Source organism: Notechis scutatus, chromosome 2, assembly GCF_049901735.1.
Source record: "Notechis scutatus isolate UNSWTSFEM ecotype Mainland chromosome 2, rNotScu1.2, whole genome shotgun sequence".
NCBI classification, from domain to species: domain Eukaryota; kingdom Metazoa; phylum Chordata; class Lepidosauria; order Squamata; family Elapidae; genus Notechis; species Notechis scutatus.
Window position 1 is genome coordinate 107,932,841 of NC_142010.1, and position 24,148 is coordinate 107,956,988.

At 41.7% G+C, this 24,148-nt stretch overlaps 1 protein-coding gene across 3 annotated transcripts in view; it reads left to right on the top strand.

The window, feature by feature from the left end:
* SEPTIN9 (septin 9) overlaps positions 1-24,148 on the top strand; it is a 282,859-nt gene that overhangs the window by 129,918 nt on the left and 128,793 nt on the right. The gene's annotated exons all lie outside the window — the stretch shown is intronic.

Sequence of the window (24,148 nt, forward strand, 5' to 3'; positions counted from 1 at the left end):
TGTGTGTATACACTTTTCTCTGTTCTGTCCAATGGCTTCTGATTTTCCAAGGCAGAGAATCAGAAAGGCCTGTAGAAAGTTTGTGTATATCTGTCTGTCTTTTGGGTCCTTTGGAGGTAAGTTGTTGGGTTGTTAATCAGAACGTAAAATCTGGTGGTGTCCTGGCTTCGATCCAGTGTTCTGCTGCATTATTGTGACTAGTGCAGCCATGTAAACGTTTCCTTTCTCTTTTTGATCCTCAAAGGTTTTTGTTTTTTTAAAATTCTATGTATCCCAATCCCAGAAATGGCCTCTTTTGTTTACTGTCTGCAGGGAGCCATGTCAGGTCTTCCTGGTACTCTTTTACACGGTTGCTTTCACACTGTTGTGGTAACTTGAGAATCAAACTACAGAAGGAAGAGGAGGGGGAAACGCATCACCCCCCCTTTTGATTGTAAAAAGCTGATTATACAAATTTCAGGGCCTCTGCTGTTCCTGCAGAGGATATGGTATTTGGTATCTTGAAAACTTCAGCTTTGAAAGAGAGAGTTTAAACCATAGAACTGATCTGAAAAAAAATGCATTGATGCTACCATTTCTGATGCTGCAACTTTGGGTGCAGCCCTTCTTCACACGATGGCCCAGCATTCAAAACCTTCATCATTTCCAGTGAATAGAAGCTGAAGTAGCAGATAATGAGGGAGGCTTTTCCAATGAGAACTCAAAAAACTGCTATTAGTCAAAGCTTACTGGCTTGTGGTTTATGTAAACCAGGAGAGGGCAACGAGTGATCTTCCAGGCATTGCTGAACTTTAAGTACAACATCTTCTGTACTAACCTTGGAATCTGAAATGGTTCCAGTTTGGCCTTTGGTAAGCATAGATTCCTCGTCCGTAATGTAAATAATGTATATAACATCTTTCATTTCCTTGGCCCTTCTGCATAATAATGAAGTTTTATGCAATATATAACAATATCAATAATGCGATAGAGAAAAGACACCAATTAAAAGCAGTGTGTAAGCCAAGAGTTAACTAAGGAATTGAAAGTGCCTTTAGTCAATAAAAATGCTTGCAGCCAGTACCAAAAGAAGTGCAACAGAGGTGCTAGATGATTGTCTCTAAGGAGGCACTGCTTTAAAAAAAAAAGTAAGCCATTCGTTCTTGTATCTAAAGGCAGTTGGTCCTATTTACTAACATTTTAATTGGACTACAAAGCAAATATGAAGTCAATGAAGGTATTTAGGATTGGGGGAGGGAGGAAGGAAGCATAGTTGTAATGCAAGTAAATCTGATCAGAAAGGTCCAATTTCCAGCAGATTTCTGTATAGTAATATCTCAGTTCCATGTATAGTAAATTATAGTATATAAGGAATTGGAAATGTATTTCAACCCATGGAAATATTTTGAGGGAGGCATTGCACACCAAGAGAGGACAGAGAAGTTGCCTACTGTGTACAATTTTCCCTAGATACTACATTTAGGAGCCTCGGTGGCGCAGTGGTTAAGAGTGCAGTACTGCAAGCTACTCCAACTGCAATTTGGCAGATCGAATCCCACCAGGCTCAAGGTTGACCCATCCTTCCGAGGTGGGTAAAATGAGGACCCAGATTGCTGGGGGCAATATGCTGACCTTGCAAACCGCTTTGAGAGAGCTATAAAGCACTATAAAGCGGTATATAACTCTAAGTGCTATTGCTATTTATTGCCTTGATCTTTTGCTACTTCCTTTCATTGGTTGAAACAAAAACATTATTGTGAAGTTTAAAAATGGCCTCTATCAGGATCTTAGAAGTTATTTTAAAGCCTTGCTGAAGTTTGCCAAAGTGATTTTTTTAAAAAGGAGCAACTTCATGAGAAAGAAGAGTAGGCCTTTTTGTTGGTAGCATTGACTCACCTTTGAAAACAGTTCTACACGGCAATGAGATTTTAAAATAGCTTCCACTGATATTAGTTGTTGCATGGCTTTGTTAAAAGTACATGGAGATTTTTTTAAGGAGGATTGACAAACTGAGGGTGGCAGTCTTATTCCTTTCCAGAAATGATCTTTCTTTGTTAAAAAAAATCTTTTCCCTGTCTGCTATGAGTACTTAAAACCACATGCACTGACATAAATTGAAAGGCAAGAACAACTCACATTCAAAAAGCTGCTGATCAGTAATAAGCTTTCTCTTTTCTAGGCCTATACATGAAATCAGGGTGGATCCAAGGACAAGGACAAAGTCTAAGAATGGGAAGATCTGGGGAACAAGATAGTGAGCTATAAGACAGACTTGGGCATCATTCAGTCATGCGCTTCAGTGCTGGAATTCTGAACCTTGACTGGGAGTTAAAATCATCTTCCAGAATTTACAGCAAACACAGTCACACTTAATGGGCACCAAGATTGGGAATTCTCCATGGGACAGTTTGGACTTAAAGCCATATACCTCACATGTCAGCACTGTTACATTATCTGCAACAGATCTCTGAACTGAATATAATCAGGTCCAAATCTGAGCCCGTAAAATACATTCTTTTATGGTATGTTTTTAACTGGCATATTAAAATTATTCACATCCAAAGCTCATACATGTGGAGTTCACATAGCAACAGAGCCAGTTTAGAGGGCATGCAGCCCATGTTTCTGCATAGTATTTCCCAATTTATTTACCAAAAACTAGTAAAGGAGTTGGCATCACTAAGATGGAGAGCAGTTTTGGTGAAATACATTTGCTTATTAATTAAGATTATCCATAGCCCAAATGAATCAGATATGTGACATTAATCAACAACTTCATCTCAAAATGGAAAAGATTATCCTTTCAGAAATTGAAGTACAATAGTTTCTCTAGTTTTGGGAAATACCAGGGCTTTTGTGTGCGGTTTTGCTCCGCATATGGAAGGCTTCTCACTGGGTGGTCGAATGCATCAAGAAAGACACCAACACAGGTTCTATCTTGGGTGAGCTGCCCCGATCAGGGTTTGGGGAACTCCTTTTATTGGGAACACACAAAGGGGGTGAGTTTATCCAATCATTATGTTACATGCGTAGGAATGTTAGTGGATGCATCGCATCTTCCAATAACCATGCCATGGTAAATTTAAACTAGCAAACCAAGCTGCATTCCAGTTAACTGCCCTTGTGACGTGTTTTATGGTCTTGTTCCTGGTGTCTGTTTTCAGCCTACGTGAGACCTAGCATGCACCGGAACCATTGAGGTTGCTCACGTGAGGCTTGGCACACAATGGATTTGGCCCATTACAGCATCTCCTCTGTTTTAGTTTTATATGGAGGAATTTCTTCTGGATCTTCATCACTACCCATGCAAAAACTTGTGCGAGCGCACGCATCAGGGTCTTCTGAGGGTATGACTTTGTACAGAGGTTCTTTTTCCCAGAGGGCATTAACCTGTGCAATGGCACGCTTTTCAGCTAATAAAGACAGACTATTGGAGATGGTACGAACAAATATTGGTAATACACATGGAAGAATAACGCATCCTGCAGCAATCATACCTATGAGAGCTACTATGGCTTGTAATCCTGGTAGTTTAGGGAACCAAGAACTAAAAATATTCTTAAAATCAATACCTTGCCATACTTGATTAGGATTGTAGGTTAATTGTCGCATCTCAGTTGTTAATTGTGCTACTACTTTGCCAACTTTGTCAATTTGAAGACAACAGTTCGTAAGATTGAACCTACCACATACCCCTCCTTCTTTGGCTAGTATGTAGTCTAAAGCTAAACGATTTTGGTAGACAGCTGTGCGTAATTTGTCCGTAGCAGTTGCTAGAGTGTTTAGAGCCTTGTCTATACGTTGTCCTGCTAAATCTAAAACAGCTTGTAAACGCATAATTCTATTAATCATGTATATGGGGGTTCTGTACCCCCAGGAGCCGTCTTGGGCCCAACTAGCAATGCTGAAGGTGCAGACGATTCTTTCTGAGGTCCAGGTGTCCCCTTCATATTCTGATTGACAGGGGAAACCTGCAAAGGTATTATCGGTGTCTCTTTTCTTGTGGGATAATGTATCATACACAGGGATGCCCAGTTCTTGCTTGATGGAGATCGGTAGGAGGAAAAAGGAAGGTCTTATCCACCCCAATACACATGACCCTTGCCAATCTGCTGGAAGGGACGGATAGGCTAGGTTACCACAAATCCAATACATGTTATTTGGAGCTGTCCAAATTTGAGAGGATGTTGTGTCATAGAGATAAGGTAGGAGGGAAGTGTTGAATTTGGCAGGTGTGGTGGTAGCATTGTCAGGTGCTGTCCAAGTCTGGTAGGAGTTATCCCATGTACCTAAGCAAAGGAGGTGTCCTACTGGAGTGGATCCATTTCGGGAAAAACAGTTTCTACCAATTAAGTTAGTGGTAATTGTCCAGATAAGTGGATCGGAAGCTATTCTAGCTGTTATGTTTCCTACAGAAGACATGTTATTAAACAGAGATGGCGAGGCTTCTAAGGCTTGCCATGGCCATTGTTCTCCTGTGGTAGTTCCCCCACAGACAAAACAATTGGTTACTGCAAGTTGTTTTGCAATTTTTTCTGCCATATCCATGAACAAGTTTTTTGCAATAATGCTGGTATCAGGGGCTTCTTCTAATTTCCTTAAATTATTATATACTGACCAGCCTAATGATGTTTCCTCGCCCTCATAAATTATTTCAGTTTTTATGGTAATGTAAGTATTTGGGTCTATTCCTGTGCCATCAATCCCTATACCATAAGTTTCCAAGGCAGGGTGTTGCCTGGAGATAGTGATTTCTACCTTATTGTCTGTGGTAGACCCTGATATTCGTTTGAAATGTGACAGATGATTGCAACCTGAGTACCCTCCCCCGGTATAATCACAGACACAAGACCAACCCGAGCACTCAACAGAACCTCCACAAGGGGTCCAGTGGTTGGGGTTCCCCATGGCCCAGTTAATGGGTGTATGACACAAGTATTTATGACTGTGGGCGTACGTTGATTTCCAGTCATCCGACCCACATGAATGTCCCCCTGGTTTAGAACAAGCAACACAAACATCAAAGATTAAAACAATTGGGTTAGTACCGTCCTTGAGCACGGTGGTGTGGTTTAGGTAATAAAGTTTTCCTTCCCCTTCAGGATCGGATCTGCCAGAGGTTTTTGGAAGTCCTGCCCATAAGGTGATGTTGAGACGTACAGCTGCCTTGGGATCGTAGCAAATGGTTTTTGAGTTCATCTTGCATAGATGGTACATGGTCCCATTGTTTTGGCAAGTTTTTCCCGTAGGAAGGCACTTCTGCGGTTGTTGGGTATGGTAGATGAGAGTTATTTGAGTGGAACCTGCCTGCGTGGTTTTGGTCAGGCAGGGGGTGCAACCATCTGATGCGCTGGCAGAGTTCTGCGATCTCTTAATCCGATGTAGAAAAGGGGTGGCCTGAGCATAAATGTCAGGCTGACTTGCGAATTGTCTGTGATAATGACGAGATGAACGGGGTCTAAGGACTGTCCAGGATTCATAAATGTTGCTTATGGAATCATAGAGGCGTCGACCAGAGCAATAATAGGTGGTGGCAGTGGGGCGAAGTATGAGGAGTGTAGTTCGAGGGGGATGTTCAAAAGTGTTGATCTGGAAGGAAGCATTGCTGGAGATGTGGGGCCACGGCTTAGGGAGCGTTGACCATCTGAGGTAAGGGGGAAAGATGTCCCCAGATGCAGTGCAGGTCAGCAAGAGGGGAGTACCTGGCGTGAAGTATGTCACTCGAGATGGAATGGAGACCTTGGAGGCATGTGCAGCAAGAAAGAGGAAGAGGGTTGGCAAGGCAACGAGACGAATCATGTTGATATGTCTGCAGGTGGTGACTTTTCTACTTTGGGGTGGTATGGTCTGATGTGCCGTCCAGGAACCCACAGGACACGATCTGGAAGCTGGATAGCTGCGTAGCCACGACCCCAGGTGAGGAGAGCAGCAGGACCCTTCCAAGTAGGGTCTGGCAGTTGGCGGTAGTATACCTGTGGTTTGGGAGAATCAGGGGGGGGGGGAGGAAAAATGCCGCTCCGCTGCTGTCATAGCAGGGGTGCCAGAGAGGTTGAGGAAGTTGAGTGTATAAAGACAGAGATTAAGAGTGTCTTGCATCGCCGGGAGGCCAAGGGTTCTTTTCCCTTTGATCAAATGTCGTTCTAACGCTGTTTTTAGCGTCAAGTTAGCTCTCTCTGCCAGGGCTTGTCCCTGGCTGTTATGAGGAATACCAAACTTGTGGGTAATTTGCCACTTAGCGCAAAATTCTGACATAGCTGTGCTAGTGTATGCAGGACCATTATCTGTTTTTATTTCATTTGGGCGTCCCAACGATGCAAAAGTGCGAATGCAATGATTGATGACATGTTTGGAGGCTTCTCCTCTTTGCGGAGTTGCCATTATGAACCCTGAATAAGTATCAATTGTAACATGCAGATACTTCCAGGGGGCAAATGAAGGAAATTGAGTAACATCCATTTGCCATATTTCGCAGGCTTTCAACCCGCGGGGATTTACCCCTATGGGAATGGAATGGGCTTGTTTACTACAGGTGGGGCATTGTTGCCTAATGGCTGAGGCTTCAGCCATCGTGAGGTTGAAATGTTTCATGAGAGCTTTGGTGTTTTGATGGAAATATGAATGACTCTCCCAAGGAGTCAATGTGTGTGATGTCATGATGCCTGCAGCTGCTTGATCCGCCACATCATTGCCTTCCTGGAGGATTCCTGGGAAGGGTTGGTGGCTACGAATGTGTGCTACAAAGAAAGGATGTTGACGCTGTGCAACAAGGTGTTGTAATGTAACAAAAAGAGAGAGGAGGTTTTTATCAATTGCAGGAGAGAGGTAAGAGTCATGGATAGTAGAGACTATTTGAGTAACATATAGGCTGTCTAAAATCAAGTTGATGGGTTCATTAAAATTCTGGAAGACTAATATGGTTGCAGCAAGTTCAGCTCTTTGTGGTGATGTTTGCACAGGGGTGGTTTTAGTGTGCCACACCCCATTCCTTTGCCAAGCGCATGCTCCTCTTTCCCTACTGCCATCAGCAAAAATAGTCAAGGCGTTGACCAAAGGCCTTTTGCTGATGGGAGAGGAGAAAGAAATGGGTATTGTCCGAATGATTTGAAAACGTGGATCAGCGGGCGGGTGGCAGGAAACTAGTCCAGGCCAGTCAGCTAAGGCAAACTGGATTTCTTGGGAGTTCTGGAATAGAGGTTCCCATATTTGCAGTGAAAAAGGGATGAAAAGTGTGGAGACATCTATTCCCATAAGTAATTTTGCACGACTCCTACCTTTTATGATCAATTGAGCCAATTGAGCTGATTTGGAAGTGATGGAGCATCGTGGCGTATGGGAAAGATGGATCCACTCTATGATGTGGAGTTTTTGGTCCTTTTGAGTTACTGCTGCGGTCATAAGCCTCGGGGTGGCCAAAATGACCATATCTAAAGGAGTATTGGCAGCAGCTCTGTCTACCCATATTTTTCGGATATTCTCTTCTATGAGAGTTATTGCTTGAAGTTGAGGTTGCTGCAAGGATATTATGTCAGCAGGCTTTTTCCCCAGGTAAGGGCTTCAAACAATGGAGAGAGAATATCAGTGGTTAAAGACAGGAAAGGTCTGGCCCAATTTATGGTACCCAGATATTGCTGAAGTTGAACCAAGGTGGGTTGAGAAGGTAGAGACAAAGAGGGAAGTGAAGGATAGGCAGTAGCAGAAAGCATTTTATAGCCCAGATATGCGTATGGAGTTAGTACTTGCACCTTTTCAGGTGCTATGTACAAACCTCCTTCTGCAAGAACGGCTTTCAGGAAAGAGAATGAAGTGAACACCGTACCCGGTGGTCCAGGAGCTGCAACAAGGATATCATCCATGTAGTGATACACCAGAAATTGTGGGAAAGCTGAACGATAGGGTAGCAAGACATTGTTGACATAGTGTTGACACATGGTGGGACTATTAAGCATGCCTTGAGGTAGGACTTTCCACTGAAAGCGGGAGGAGGGAGAGGAGTTGTTTAAACGAGGTAGTGTAAAAGCGAATAAGGCACGATCTTGTTCATGCAGAGGGATAGAAAAAAAACAGTCTTTTAAATCAATGACCATTAAATCAAATTTCTCAGGGATGATGTTGGGATTTGGCAGACCACATTGTAATGCCCCCATTGGTTTTATAATAGCATTTACAGCTCTCAGATCACATAATATCCTGAATTTTCCTGACTTTTTCTTTATAACAAATATGGGGGTGTTATATGGACTGACAGATGGTTCAACGTGCCCTTTGACAATTTGGTCCTGAACAAGTGAGTGCAGGGCTTCTAGTTTGTCTATAGTGAGGGGCCATTGATCTACCCACACAGGTTCTGTGGTTTTTAATTGCAACCGTAGTGGATTTCTAGCAAAAGATTCCATTAATCAATAATGAGTCTCGCATTAAGTTGAGACATAAGATCACGGCCCCACAGGTTAGTATGCAGTGGAAGGACCAAAGGTTGGAGGTAGGCAGTGCGAGAAATATCAGAAGAACTCACCGGTAGCCACTGTTTGCTACGGTGGGCGTGCTGAACTCCTCCCACTCCCGAACGGCTGGGGCAGTTTCCAAAGGCCAATCGTCCGGCCACTCAGCCGTTCGGATGACACTTACATCAGCTCCAGTATCTAAGAGACCCGAGAAGACCTTGTTATGGATTGTAAATTGTAACACAGGCCTGGCTTGTTCTACTGTCTGATGGACAGTAAATGCCCATGCATCATCTGTTTTAACAGGTACTGGAATAGCGGTTGCTACTAATTCTCCCTTGCTAATTTTTGTGGGAGTGTTTCCAATTACTGCCATGGCTACTGAGGAAAAGTCATCGGAGTCTCTCAAAAACGGAGAAGCAATGATTCCCCTTGCCATGAGGTCTCGGATGGGATAGATTATGAGGGGTGTCATGGCAGGGGGATCGTTTTCAGGCATGTGGGGAGAAAGTAAACAGTGCCTGGGATGTCAATTTCCATATCTTCAGAGGCAATTAGGTGGAAAGATATGGAGTCAGCCTTGGGAGTGGGGCTGGCTGATCGCCCTCCTCTAGTTTCCCTGTGGCTGAGAATTGTTGTTGCGACACTGACTTGCCCAGTGGTACCCTTTCTTACACCTGGGGCATATTGTCTTAGGCTTGGTGTTGTTTTGTGTATTGTCTCTGGCTCTGCATTGTGCCTTAAAATGGCCAGGTTTCCCACAATTGAAGCAGTTTCCGGCCGGCCTGTTCTGAGAGTTTGCTTGCTGCAAAGCCATAGCCAGATGCTCCATATTGTAGGAGACAGTCCCCACGATTCTGCAAGCCTTTAGATAGTCCGAGAGGGAGGCCCCCCCTCGGGCAGATAGAGGCTGCAAAATCCTTTTGCAATCCTCATTAGCATTTTCAACAGCCAGTTTTAACAGAAGCTCCTTACGGGCCTCTACATTAGAGATTTGCCTATGAATGGCTTTCTGAAGTTCCTCTACGAACTCGGCATACGGCTGATTTGAGCCTTGAATGATTTTTGAAAAAGATCCTACGATGCCAGAGGTAGGATCATCAACTTTGTCAAGGGCTCTGATTGCAATAATATTGGCAAAGGTAAGGGTACGTTGTGGGAGTGTCGCCTGAGTTGCTAAGTCCCTAAATTGACCCATACCACAAATTTGATCTGCTCTCACGACCCTACCATGATCGAGGGCAAATTTTTCAGCTTCGGCGCGAAAGTCTGATTCCCAAACAACGTACTGTGGTCCTGTCAGTATCATGCGAAAAAGATCCTTCCAATCTTGGGGTAACATGAAAAAGGAGGTGCTGATGGTGTTAATGAAGCCTCTGACATATGGTGCCTGGATGCCGTACATGGCCACGGCTTGTTTTAAATCTCTAATTAATTTCATAGATAAAGGTTCAAGTCTAGGCACCATATTTCCGGCTTCATCCCCCTCATATTCAACGGGACAGAGAGAGAGCTCCTCTAGAGTAAGAGAGCCTTCTCTGCGTCCCTGCATCATGGCTTGTGCGAATGCTCCCATGGGTGTCTGATCCCTCGCTGGATTTGAGTTAGGAGAACTCGTGGGTTCAGGAGCAGTGGGGGGGGGAGTTTCTAAAGGGAAAGCGTCCTTTGTCTTGGTTTCAGCTGTATAGGGAGGAGGAGGATCCCCCTCAGAGGAGGGGGTCTTGGTCAGCGCTGAGCCATGGATTGTTAAGCATTCCAGGACTGTCCTCCACGTGGTCAGAATTTTTGGTGGAGCCCTGGGATTGCTATGAAGATAGTCACCCAAACGCTGCCATGTGGAAACTTTCAAGGACCCTTTATCCGGATAAGCCGGGCATTGCGTATGAATGTAAGTCAAAAGGGTAATAAGGTCCTTCTTAGTTGGAATCAGGAGCGTTTTGCCCTGACTTCCAAGAATACGAATTGAACTCTTCGTTAATTCTTCCAATTCCTGCAAATGTGCCATCTGCCCTTTGGAGAATTTTCCGCCCATACTCACCTGAAAGGAGGATGTCTTCTTTGATGAAGATTCCTGGGGAGGGATCCGTGACACGAGACGGCTTCCCTGAGTTGCAACTGGCTCGCCCGGCCGGGTGAGATAGGCAGTCGAAGAGAGACGCACCCGTTCCTTTTAGTGGATCACGTCGGGGTTCACCAAATGCGGTTTTGCTCCGCATATGGAAGGCTTCTCACTGGGTGGTCGAATGCATCAAGAAAGACACCAACACAGGTTCTATCTTGGGTGAGCTGCCCCGATCAGGGTTTGGGGAACTCCTTTTATTGGGAACACACAAAGGGGGTGAGTTTATCCAATCATTATGTTACATGCGTAGGAATGTTAGTGGATGCATCGCATCTTCCAATAACCATGCCATGGTAAATTTAAACTAGCAAACCAAGCTGCATTCCAGTTAACTGCCCTTGTGACGTGTTTTATGGTCTTGTTCCTGGTGTCTGTTTTCAGCCTACGTGAGACCTAGCATGCACCGGAACCATTGAGGTTGCTCACGTGAGGCTTGGCACACAATGGATTTGGCCCATTACAGCATTTGTGAAAGAGGGAGAGATAAAGATGAGTTGAAAAGACTTAAGATGGTATCATGGCTATATGGTTGAAACCTTTCATAGTTGCAACACATCTAGGAATGGGGTTTCCTCACATAACCACTATTTTGACTTTTAATTCCCTCAGAAACACCACTTTCTCAGACAACCGATACGGAAAGTGAAATGGAATAGACATCCCTGATTGGAGATATTTTTGAAAATAATTAATCTGCATAAATTAGATCAACTTAATATTTATATCCAATTATAGTTCCACAATTTAGAAGAGTCTTATTCTATGGCTGCTTTAAAACTTAGCTCACAACCATCATAGAGATGAAGTTTAAGAAAACGTCATATGCAATTCACCTTTGCTCTTGTACTATTGGAGACCACAGTTCTTGTATATTGTCAGTTTTAAGGAATATCTCCTTCCACCTCATAATCTTTAATAACAAAATTCTCAAAAGCCTCAGATTTTTTTTTATTATTTATTTTCCAACAGAAATCCATCCCTTTCCATAAATGTTACAAAGTTTTGTTTTATAGACTGTAAAATTTAGCGAAAGTAAATAAGCCAAAGCCTGAGTAGATGGTACCTTATTGCCTACCTAATTTACTTTGCAATGATCGATGGGTATAATAAATAACATCTGTCTATCCAGCTATCTATATACTGCAGGGATCCCCAATCCCTGGGCCTATTCGCAACTGGGCTGTGTGAGCGGTGGGCACACGCAGCTTGACTTGCGCATCAGTGGGCTGGTGCACATGCGCATGCTTTCACAGCACCACTAGTCAAACTGAGTGTGTAGGAGGAAGTGTGCTAGCCTACTACTTGCACAAGTCGAGCTGCATATGCACATATGTACCGGCCTGCTACTCATACAGCCTGGTTCCTCTCTCCTCCCCGCCCCTCACCAGCTGGGCCACCAAACCACAAATGTTGGAGACCACTGATCTACTGCATGTTTATTAAATCTACAGCTGATTGGGATTAAGTTCTAAACTGAGGTTTACAAACCAAACATCACATTTAGTCAAATCAAACAAAGTACAATGGGTGAATCAGCACAGATTGCAGCTGAGAATTATGAAAGATCAAGAAATCCAATTATGTCCTGGGTAGATAAATGGCCTGTTACTTTAGCTTCTCTCTCTCTCTCTCTCTCTCTCTCTCTCTCTCTCTCTCTCTCTCTCTCTCTCTCTCTCTCTCTCTCTCTCCTCTCTCCCCCTCTCCCCCTCTCCCCCCCTCTCCCTCTCTCTCTGTCTCTCTCTGTCTCTCTCTCTCTGTCTCTCTCTCAGAAACATGTGAAGATTACTAATTCATTCCTATTTTGTGAAGTTACAAAGAAATTCAGTGAAGGGCATTGGTAGGACTCTCTCATTCTCTGTGCTACAACTAATATTTTAAGTTGCAAAATTGTAAAGTTGGGCCTCACTCAGGAAGTCAGGGGATAGGTCATAGCCTCTGATCCTCCCCCCCCCTTTCTTTAGTTTTACTATTGCAAAATTTGTTTGGATGAGGAAATAGTAAAAAGGTAAAGGTTTCCCTGTCCAGTCCTGACCGACTCTAGGGTGCAGTGCTCATCTCTGTTTCTTAGCCAAGGGAGCCAGCATTGCCTGAAGACATTTTCTGTGGTCATGTGGCCAGCAGGGCTGTACGCCAAAGACACACACAACACTATTCCCTTCCCACCGAAGTAGTACCTATTAATCTACTTGCATTTGCATGCTTCTGAACTGCTGGGGTAGGATTGGGGGCTTATCTCATTGAGGGGATTGTATTTGGAAGATTTTGACTTTGTATTTCCTTACATACAAATTGGTAGGCTTCTCTCTGCCTGTAAAGAACAGAAAACAAAATCCTAGCAGTGACAAGCTCCATCATGAAGTGGGATGATCAAAAGTGCAAAGCGGTTGAATGGTTTATTATACAGCATTGATTGGAAGCTCTTCAGGATTCTGTTGTTTTTGTCCTTGGAAGCAAAACACAAGGTGTACTGGGTCACAAACTTTGGCCCAACCCCCGCCATTTTTTCTGCTATAACTACGGTATGCTCTCTTCTCAGAAGAGTGGAACAGATTTTTTTTTGTAACTTCATCTACACAATGGGAGATTATTGAAGTATGGAAACAGCTGCGTCTTCATTGAAGCATGGCTTCTGGCCACAACTGGGGCTCTCTTCCTCAGAAGTTCAGTGGGCAGGTGTGAGTAGGATTTGACCTTTGTCTTGGGAGTCCAAGAGATCCACCATTCCTTTTGTTACATTGAACTGGAGGATGGGAGCAGAAGTGAGGGAAGCTGGAAAAATTGAGATGGTTGGCCACCGCCTCACATCCCTTTGGCAACTCAGCAGAGTTCAGGGCGTTTTATTTTCCATTTAGATACAATCAGAACTGTATTATGTTATTATTTTCTTAACCTAGAACAGCACGATTTTATCCAGTGCTGACTACTCACTTCAGTTATATATTCTGATTCAGGACTCTGTGGCCAACTTTTGTGTTGTGTTTATACTAATTGCTCAATATAGGAATAGACTGAATGCTAAACTTGAATCAGTGGATAACATGTTATTATCTTCATATGTTTTTATAATCTTAAAGTCTAGCCCAGAAATAAATTGTATAGATGTTTACATGCTGTGACTCCCAGCATCCCTAGCCAGTGTGTATACTGTAGTGGTAAGGGATGCTGTAAATTGTTTTTGGGAGAGTTGTAGATTTTTTTCCATGGAAATTAGAATAGCTCATAGGATGTCTCTGTCACTCTTATTCCCCAGCATTTATCAATACTATTCTCCCTCCCTCCCTTCTTCCCTCCCTCCCTCTACATGTAAAACTGAACAGTTGACTAGCCATAAAAATGTCGCTGTTTCTTCACATGCAATATAAAGATATCCTCAAAACAGCTTGACGGGAATTTAAGGAACAACAACACACATTACTGGAGAAAATTAATCTTGTTTCCACAATTTCCTGCAGTAGCATTTGGCTGTTATGCTGTATTTGAAGTATAAGAATATTTTTCTCAGTTTTTTCAGAAGCAGCCATCCTAATCCTATCAGTCTTTGGAAATGAAACAGTGTATTAACCGAGTAAGTAAGTAAATAAATAAAACTAGTTAATAGGGGATTAAACTGGAATTAAAAACTCTTTCTCTTATGCTCTCAGTCAATTGGTCTCTGAAGTATGTGCTTATTGCTTAGAACTTGACTTAGGTTGAGAACTGAGTTGTTTGATGTGTATTAAGACTTCCACACTTTAGTTGATCAATTGCCCTCATGTGGTAATATCTTGTTATTGAATAGCTATTGTTTATTCTGATTAGGTTGAACTGTTATTCTCAATCCAGAATCTTTAGTGCTGGACTCTGTCATTCCCAACCATTAAACCTGATAAAAAATATTAGTTAGAGTAGTAGACCAGCACATTTGTAGATCCCTGAATTGAGGAAGGCTAAATGGACTCTCTTTTCCCATCTTGGATTTATAAGAATGGGCATCTCTCTTTTCCTCCCACTTTCTGTAGTCATAGGACATGGCAAGGCTTTGAATTTACTTTCACATTAGCTCAGCTTTTCCCTGTGCTGGTATTCACAAGCTCTGTTAGATTGGCTGGACACAACAGCAAAGAAATCCAAGCTCCTGATCCAAAAGCCATTGCCACATCATGCCAGAATGCTGTTCTTTTCTGTTCTAGTCAAGCCCTGGGGAAAACCGAAATTCAGTCTCTACAACTGGCTTAGCATGAAGAGATACTGTATATTGTTAAGTGTTTGGGATGTGCATAGAGATTCCAGGAACTTCGTTCATGTTCCATGAAAAGTAACAGATGCTCATTTCAGATATTTCATTGCTGAAGGATCCTTATGTTTTTGAAAAACATGTCAGACTTCCCCATCCTCACCTTCCTCACTCCCCCGAGTAGCAGCATAGCAACTTTGCAAGCCACCCAGGATCATTGATTGAGATGGGTGGCTATTAAATAAACAAACAAACAAACAAACAAACCTTCATTTGTTTGAACATTTCTTTATCCTCTTTCTTCCTGAAGTCATAGGCTGAGGCTTTTCTGGACTGAAATTCATGATTGCCTATTAATTGACTCTTCGTTATAAATACAGCAAAATCATATTAGTCCCAGTTGGGTGCTTGAGAATGACAGGCTCAACTCCAATGTCCATTTATCAAAAACAAATATTCTAAACTAAATGTCAAAGTAACCAATTTGTAATGTGTGAAATGCATTAATATTTTGATTTTCTTCTATAATGGTATTAGAGGTAGGGTAAGCTAGGTCTAAGTGTAGGTCCACTTACATATTAATAGCAAAGTTGGAGAAGATGTCTAGGGGAAATTGGGTTGCTTAATATTTTTATCAAGGATGTGAATGAGTTTCCTTATTCCTTTTAATATATATTGCAGCATCCTGTCAATGAGGGAGAACCAGTTTATGCAGAGTATCAACCCTGGCAAATCTTGTTAACACACATAGATATATAATCTTATAATAATTTCATATTAGAACACTGAACCGATATAGATAGAAATATTGTAAACAATATATAGTAAATATAATGCCATTTTGTTTATTAAGAATTGCCAGCTGGAGGGATAATTCAATCCAAGGTTTATGCCACAGCCACACCTTTGATCCAAGGTTAAAAGATGTGCAGTGAGGGTTTCCGATAGCCAATATCTACTTTGAGAGTGTCTGAGAAACTACTGGTCCTATAAAGCAGTGATCCCCAACCTTTCTTATGCCGCGGCCCGGTATACCCAACTTTTTTTATGGCGCGGCCCGGTACCGGCATCAGCTGGGCGCCACCATCTTTTTTTGATGAAAAAGTGCTTCCGGTGAGCTTTCTACCCGGAAAAGCTCACCGGAAGCACTTTTTCATCAAAAAAAAAGATGGCAGCGCCCAGCAAACCAGCGGCCCGGTAGGACTTGTTCCACAGACCGGTACCGGTCCGTGGACCGGTGGTTGGGGACCCCTGCTATAAAGCATAGTTCATCTGGATTTGTAACAATGCACATTTTCTGATGATGCCCCAGAAAGCAGTCAACCTGAATAACAGTTAATGTAATGAGATGAGTGGAATCCCAATTAAATGTGTCCACTTCAGCATCATAGTTTCTGTGCAGATGAAGATCAGAAATAGGAGAGAGAGAAAAACACCAGGGTAATAAAGCAAAGATTGATGGTCTTGATTTGTTTCCCGGATTCTTAGTCATTTGGGACAAATGTATGTGAGTCTAATGATTCTATCTCTGTGGAAACTTTTTGCCTTCTGGTTCCATTTTTATTAAGCACCAAACAGGAAATATAGGAGACAACCACATTTTCAAAATAAGTTACACCATGGCATGGGAAAGTTCTGTGACAGCATGACATGGAGTTTTATTTAGATAGTGTGTCTCGCACTGGCATAATTTCATTTCTTTGCAAAGCAGGAGGGTAAGGAACTGCTGCAGCTTCCTCCTGGAATACAAATATTTGTCAAGTTTTGTTGCACGAATAAGTTCATACAGACCTATTACAATATGTTAAGATTTGTTCATACTTAGGTAAACTAGAATTTCTGAGTAACCTTGCAATTCTGATTGTATTCTGATATATTTCTCCTAGGCAAAGTTTATAATTAAAAGATTTATCAGGTATACTCTTGTTCAGCACTGATTCATTCTTGTCCATTGGCACAGGGGAATGCATATTGCTCATGAAAGATGATCTCTAAGACTGTGTGTCTTCTCTTTCTTCTCTGTTATTCTCAAGTAAATAAATCATGTGTATGAACTGCTAAAATTTTGGATTAGTGATAGAAGGTAATACATGATTGTGAGGTAATACTCATGATAATACATGAGTATCCACCAAATAGGGGCAAATAGAAACTGACTGTCTACAGCTTTACTGATGAATCGTACTTTGGGAAAATATACACACATAAATTTATCTTTGAGGTCTTCAGATTAGGAATTCTAGAAATTTACTTGTATAACTTAAAAATAATTGTTATTATGAATTTATAATTTGTTCTGGTCTTGGCTTAGTGGATGTGTCAGCAGTTCAAGAACAATGGTTCAAAAACCACTGGTGTAACATTATGAACCCAGCCATTAACTGGTTAATTTTATAGGTCCCAGGCAGTAAATCTACTAAATCTACTATCTACCTTCCAGTGTTCACACACAGCTGGTGGGTGGGCAATTAGGCTACCTGAAACCCCATGGACATCCTGTGAGGGGCACAAATGATGACCCATAAATGATGCAAGTGTATTATTGCAATATTTTTGTGTTAATGCCATTATACATGTGTCATTCTGGCGTCATTCAACTGTGCAGTGGGGCCCAACCTTCCTGTGCCAATTTTATTTTTGCAGTTCAGCCAGAGTCCATACTAGTGTTTCTACTTTTGTCTCTCTGTATCAGCCAAGTAGATTTAAGGAGGAAGAGCAGCCATAGTTTATGTATCTTCCTTCAAATTATCTTTATCTTAAACCCAATGGGAGTAAATAATCTGGGATGGAAGAACTGCTGTTGACACATAAGAGTTCACAAATAGTAGTCTTCCCCAACCTACAAACCATCCAGATATGGCCTACAGTTCCTACAATCCCACACGAGTCAGTATCCTGACAACTTTAGGAATATTCCTGGAGGTCATTCAGGAAATTGGGTAATTAAGGAACATTTCCTAACATCTTCCCATCATAACATATACACCCCTCTCCACAAAGAGGGAAAAGATAGGAGAGAAAACTGTCCAAGGGTAGCTGAGCTAAAGTCCTATAGTAAAAACCGAATAAGGGCTTGGATCTTTGTGGGTCTCTGATAAAGTTGATCCTGAAACTAGCCCTGACTTAGCATCTCTCAAAGGTAGGTGTAATATTTGCGGAGTGCTTATGTATAGTTTCAACAAAAATTAAAGTCTTATAATAAAGTATAGGAGGAACACAAGTATCTGCATATGCAGATTTTTACACAGAAGCTAGGAATGTCCAAAGGAAATGGGATACTCCAGGCTTAACCATTGACCATGAGAGTCAATAACCATACAGTATATATATTATTTTCAGGACCATGAATCCTGCTTTACTTCCCACCCACATTTCTTTAAAATGTGTTTCAAATCATCTGGAGTTTTATTGAAGATACACAGATCTTCCTTGGAATTCTCTTCCCACATCTCTGCTCTATGAAGAAAACAGCAGCTTATTCAGTGCTTTAGGTTCTATATATCATCCATGTGCTAAAATTAGTAATTTCAATGCTGTGGGGAATGTATATTGTTTAGGTAGACAGTAGGACGTGAATTTGCTATGACACAAATGTTAAGAAAGGAAGTGAAAACTACCCAAAATTTTGAATAATTTCACTCCTACAGAGTCAATATGCATATATAGAACGGAAGAGACTTATCATTCTTGGAAAAGGAAATGGGACATTCCTTGCATACTAATAAATTGATTTCAGCATTACAGCTTTTCAGCAGAAAGTGTTTTGAAAAAGGCAGGATTCGTTTTCTTCACTTTCCTGGTACCATCAGGCTGTGTTATTTTAGAGGTGTGATGCAAATAGTTTTTCTGCAGTTGAAATTGGGAGAGCCAGACATCAGGAAGAAGTAATATGTAGTGTGCAAACCATTTCTCTTTCCCCCGTCTTCTTTCTCCTTTTTACTGCATATTAATTTCAAAATGCTAAAGATAATTGGGGAAATGAAGTTCTAGCTCTACCTTAGGAATGAAGTCAGCTTGGGGCATTTACATTTTCACAGTCCTTGGAAAACAGCATGAACAAGCCATGTCCATAAATTTTGCCAACAAGATTGCAATTGACTTGTTCAGATAGGAGTCCAAACTGATTTGAAGGAACAAGAATGACAAATAGACCTGTTTAAAACTTGGATGGAATGCCATAAGGACATCCTTGGGTTTCTTGATAATGAAACATTACATTCTTGAGTTATTTATTTCTCCTCTTCAATTTATATGACTGCCCACTTAATCAATTCAATTCCATGTGGCTTTCACTCTCCTGCTTAAGTCTGCCTTGCCTAAAATACTACTAAATAATTTAAAATATAGGCAATTGTATAAGTTTTCACTTGACTAAACACACTGTCATATATTTTGTCAGCCTCTGAATGCAGTAAGTTACACAATCTGATATGCAGAAAACACAGGAGGGATGGAATTTTCACTATTTGCTCTAGAAGATTAGAGAAGCAAGATTAAGGAGATTATATATCCAAATACAAGATGGCAAGACCATGAAATGATAATAAGGATTACATTTCATGTTGCATTAACTGTAACTATAGTTTTATGGTTAGTTATTTCTGAAAAACACATACTATGCATATATATCACACCATAGTTAAGATAACACTTTAGAAATAACCTTGAGTCTTCTGGTTTAAGAAATTTATCTTCATTGCAGAATGGAGATTTTATTCCAGATTTGATCAACTATAGTTGTCCCTTGCTTTTTGTTTGTGCCACTTTATCTAGAAAGTAGGGGTTAATTTTACAAAGTCCTCCTTTCAGATCCAAAGTACGCTCACTCCTTTTGATCTCAATAATCCAAATGTGATGTTGCAAAGGCTGGAAGATTAGGATTGATTCGTCACACTGCTTGAATTTGTGCATTACACTTAGTCATGTTATGAACTATTCGGTTTTATCTTAGATACTGTGTACACTTTATCATTTTGTTTTGTAGCTCATGTTTGGTGGCTGAGCAGGATATGCACTCCATCACTGTGTCTTATTTAACAAAGCATGGGTTAGTCAGTTGAAAATAGTCATTGTTCTGCGTGACATAGGAACTGAATTTCCTGTACATCACTGTAATGATGATCTGTGGATATCATTCCTGCCTTCAAAGGTCTGTACCAGCAATCATGCTTCCCTTAGTTGCTGTGGGAACTTAGATTTCCCAACTTACAATGATCACCTGCACACTTTCTGCCTCTGACTGCATTACATATCATTAAGTTGAAGCTGCCCTTAGTCACTGCCATCAATGGCAAAAGGCTGATGTACTAATTTGGTCTGGTATGAGCAGCTGTTCACAGTTAATATGTATGATATAAACTGCACGCACAAGAGTCTAGAGGTCCTGTTGCAAGCAGTGCAACATCTTGGATACTGTTCAGAATATTCATGCTATTCAACACTTGCTCATTTGGTCTTCTGAGGCTTCAAAAATGGTTGAACCAGTCTGTCTGTGCCATTCCTTATGCACTTCCTGCCTACATTATGAGTTGGTAGGAAGGAGCCATTACAGAACTTCATGCTCAGTGTGAGTCTTCAAAATCCTTGTCCCATTGTTATGGCACATGACACTTCTTTCCCCATTTTGAGGAAGCTTCTCTCCCCCTCATTTTGTTGGGCTACAAATTTCCTCTCCCTGTTCTGCAGAATGCATCATTCTTAAAACCACCCATTCCCCCAAATAAGTATGCTGTTGCAGAATAAAATCTCTGAACCAACTTGCCAAAGGAAGAGGAAAGGAAGTATTGTACCTTGGAAAAAAGGTTGATAATTACTTGGTTGGGCTGAACTTCTCTGGTCAGTGCAAATGAAGGGAGGAAAAATAATAGAAAAGTTGTACCTCACTTCCTTCTTTTATTCGTACACTTCCTTCTTTTATTCATACATAAAATATTTCCTTAGAGAACCAAATTCAGTATATGTGGGAGAAGCGATGAGAAGAGAGGGTTAGAATTGAAAGGAGATGCAACATCGTGCATAAAATATTAATCTCTGAGATGCAGGACAAAAAGGACTGGCAGCTGAGAAGTCAGAGGTGCATATTGTTGTCTTATCTACGACAATCAGAGGCCTCTTTAGGGCTCTCTCAGATAGAAATTGATACTCTGCATATAATATCACTTAACCTCCCTTAGGAATGCTGTTCAACATGAAGGCCAGATGGTCTCCATTTTAAAGTCTTTCAGGACTTTTTATTACAAGTCATTGTGGTCATTAAGTGAGGGGTTCATATGATTGCCTTGTTCAATGACCACAATCCAAGCTCTCTCCTTTGTAGTTGTGCCTCATGGGGTGTGGGAGGCCCTGTGGGACCCATTGCCCAACAGAATATAGAAAGCTATTGCAGGCTGGGAGGCATTGACTGGCTGATCCTATCAGTGCATGGAATCCTCTCTTCATCCCACCACATCACATTATTTGGAGAAGTACCCTTCCAAACCATCAGGAGAATCATGGCCCTGACTAGCAAAGACAAAGCTGGCATTCTGAAAGGCTATGAGTCTTGGTGTTCTGAAATGCTGAGACTTGAAGCCTTTCTGAAAGTTGGCTTTGCTAGCATTTTTTACCATGTTGGAGGCCCATTCCCCCAATGCGCAGGAGGATTTCCCTTCTCTACACAGAAGGGAGGGGGAAATGGATTCAGAACTTCCATCTCCTCCATTTGCAATTGTTTTCTGGGAAGCCAGCAGAGAAGATTACAGATGGTGATCACATGACCACCTATTGCAAAGAGTGATCATTTATTAGTAAATTCAAACAAGCATCCAAAATGTGGCCATGTAACCACCATGTAACCAGGGTAGGGCGGCACATTTCACCCAGAAGTGATTTATGGGCTATAAAGAACCTATTCCCTGGCCTTCTACTAATAGTTGTTAAAGTTGAGGACTATCAGTCATAAGTTGAGGACTATCTGTACTTTAAAAGTCTTCCAGTATCAGGCACACTGTATGTTTCCTTTCTTGGGGTCTTCTAGGGCTGCTTCCTCTGTTGCAACGCAGAGACAACCTTAGCTTCCCCTATTCTGATGCAGTACAGGAGTTAAAATCATAATTTCTGAGACACTAGGCTAGGCCAGCCATTAGTTAGGCATGTAAGCCTGTCACATGCCAGGCACATGCTCTTCCCTCTGTCATATCCCATATATTTCTTATTTGTTTGTTAGTCCAGGGAAGCTATTGTATGTTTCAGCAATGGGACATTGGTATAATGGAAAGGAAGGAAGGAAACAGATGATTTGAACTCGTAACCTTCTGTACCATATCCCACAGAATGTAGTGTGAAGTTAGGAAGTATATAGTGTCAGGTAAATGTTTTCTCCTTTCCTCTGACATCCCCCCAAAGTGTTTTACAAATGCATGTATGCTTCCATGTTGGGTCAATGCTGTTTGCTCTGCTGATTTCTATACTCAGTTCTAAACAGTAACAATCCAATGACAGCATTTTTGCAGAGATAACAGATGTTTCCACCCAAAACATTGCCAAGGTTAACTTTTTTCCCCCCATCTCTTTCTCTGTTTTTAAGTGTTGCAGTGACAAGCTCTGGTTTCACACTTTCTTGGATCTAGTATTTGTTGCTTCCCTGCTAACTATCTTTGAATGGACCATGATTGCATTTCAGTTTTCCTTAAATTAGTGCCTCCCCAAATGGTTTGTAATAGGAGGGAACTAAAGAAAAAAAAAAAGAAAAGAGAAGGGAACTTCGCCTGCCTTTTACCGTTTCAAGCCACTTCTCTTATTTATTTATTTATTTATTTATTTATTTATTTATTTATTTATTTGATTTGTCAATTGTTTACAAGATAATAAGTACAAGTGTATACATAGTTGGAACTTTGCATATAAGAAAAATAAAAGTGTGAATAAGAGAAACAATAGGACCGTCCGTTTCAAGCCACTTCTCTTGCCCATCCTCTGGTAGCCCAGACATCATTGAAGGGTATGGCAACATTGAAGGGTAGTGAAAAGGGTAGCGAGAATTTTGACTACTCTAAGATCAATCCCAATCTTCTCTAAGAATAGACCACAAGTTCTGGTCTTCAGTATTTCCAGGGTTGCCAAGTTAAATGACTAGATACCCATCCTTGAACTGGAAGAAACTGTTTTGGCATCATGCCCAGTACCCTATTCCTGATCCATATCCTGCAATTGCTGTCTTAGGTTTGGCTTGTTGCTTGTTGTCCATGGTGTCTGGATTTCATGATGTGCAAAGCAACTAGTGAAACCCTTCCTCTTTGCTGCCCTCCCACTTTCTTTTAGTTGTAAAGAAACAATTTCCTTTCAACATTTTACTATTTCTGTATTTCTTTCTTTCATATGCCTGTTTCTTGCTGCTTCTCCTCCCCCTCTTTTCCCCATATCTTTTCTCATTCCAATTTATGTCCCTCTCTTTCTTAATATCTTCCTTTTCCCTTTTCCGCTGAATCTTCCTGCCTTTCCTAACTTCACAGGTATTCCCTTTTTTAATTGCTTTCTTAAAACTCAACTTTTTAACCTTCCTCCTTTCCCCAGTTCTTTGTAGCGTTCTTTGTGTTAATTGTCTATTTAAAATGTCTTCTCCTTGAGTCGATTCCTCCTCCTCTGAGAATCTTTCTTCTTGTTCTTCAATTGCCATTTCCATTTTTTTCTAGCACAGAGCAAAGTGATCCTCTTCGGGATGGCCATTTTAGACCACCGCTGCAGTCGTCTTCGGGAGGAAAAAAAAACAAGCCCGGGTGGGGGAGATGCGGCTCCCCACAATCAGGCTTGCTACTTCCTCTTACTCCGCTGCCCCTCCAAGGCAGTTTCAGCCCCTAATCAGAATGATTGGGGCTCTCCGACGAAAGAGCGCGAGCGATAGCCGCAGAGAGTTGCGATCTACCGCCTGTCGGCGAGGAGGCTCCGCCTTCTTCCCCTGCTGTCCTCCCACTTTGTGGATGCCATAAAAAGACATGAAACCATCTGCTGAACATGACACACAGTCTGGGGATGGGTCTTGAGGAGCGGGTGTTGAGCTTTGGCAGGGATCCTGATCCATGCTCCCGTGCTTTACTGTATGTAATAAAGCAGGAGAGAAAATGTTTGTTGCCTATTCTAAAGCTCCATGGGCGGCTATTGAGAAGTCTTGGAGTCAGGAGGTGATGGGTTTTGATGCTCATCTGTTCAGCCATGCTCTCAGGAGGGCAAGACTTCTTAGGAGTTTTCTCTTTCTAAACTTATTCAGATTTCTTCAGTGGGTTGTGCAATGACGTATTTTGAATTTGGTCAGATGCCAAGCGATCAGCGGTCTTTAGAGCGGTCTTTAGTCAACTTTGTCAGGTCTCTCCTTGACAAACCAAATTAATTTCATTCATAATTTAAAATTCTGAAATCTCA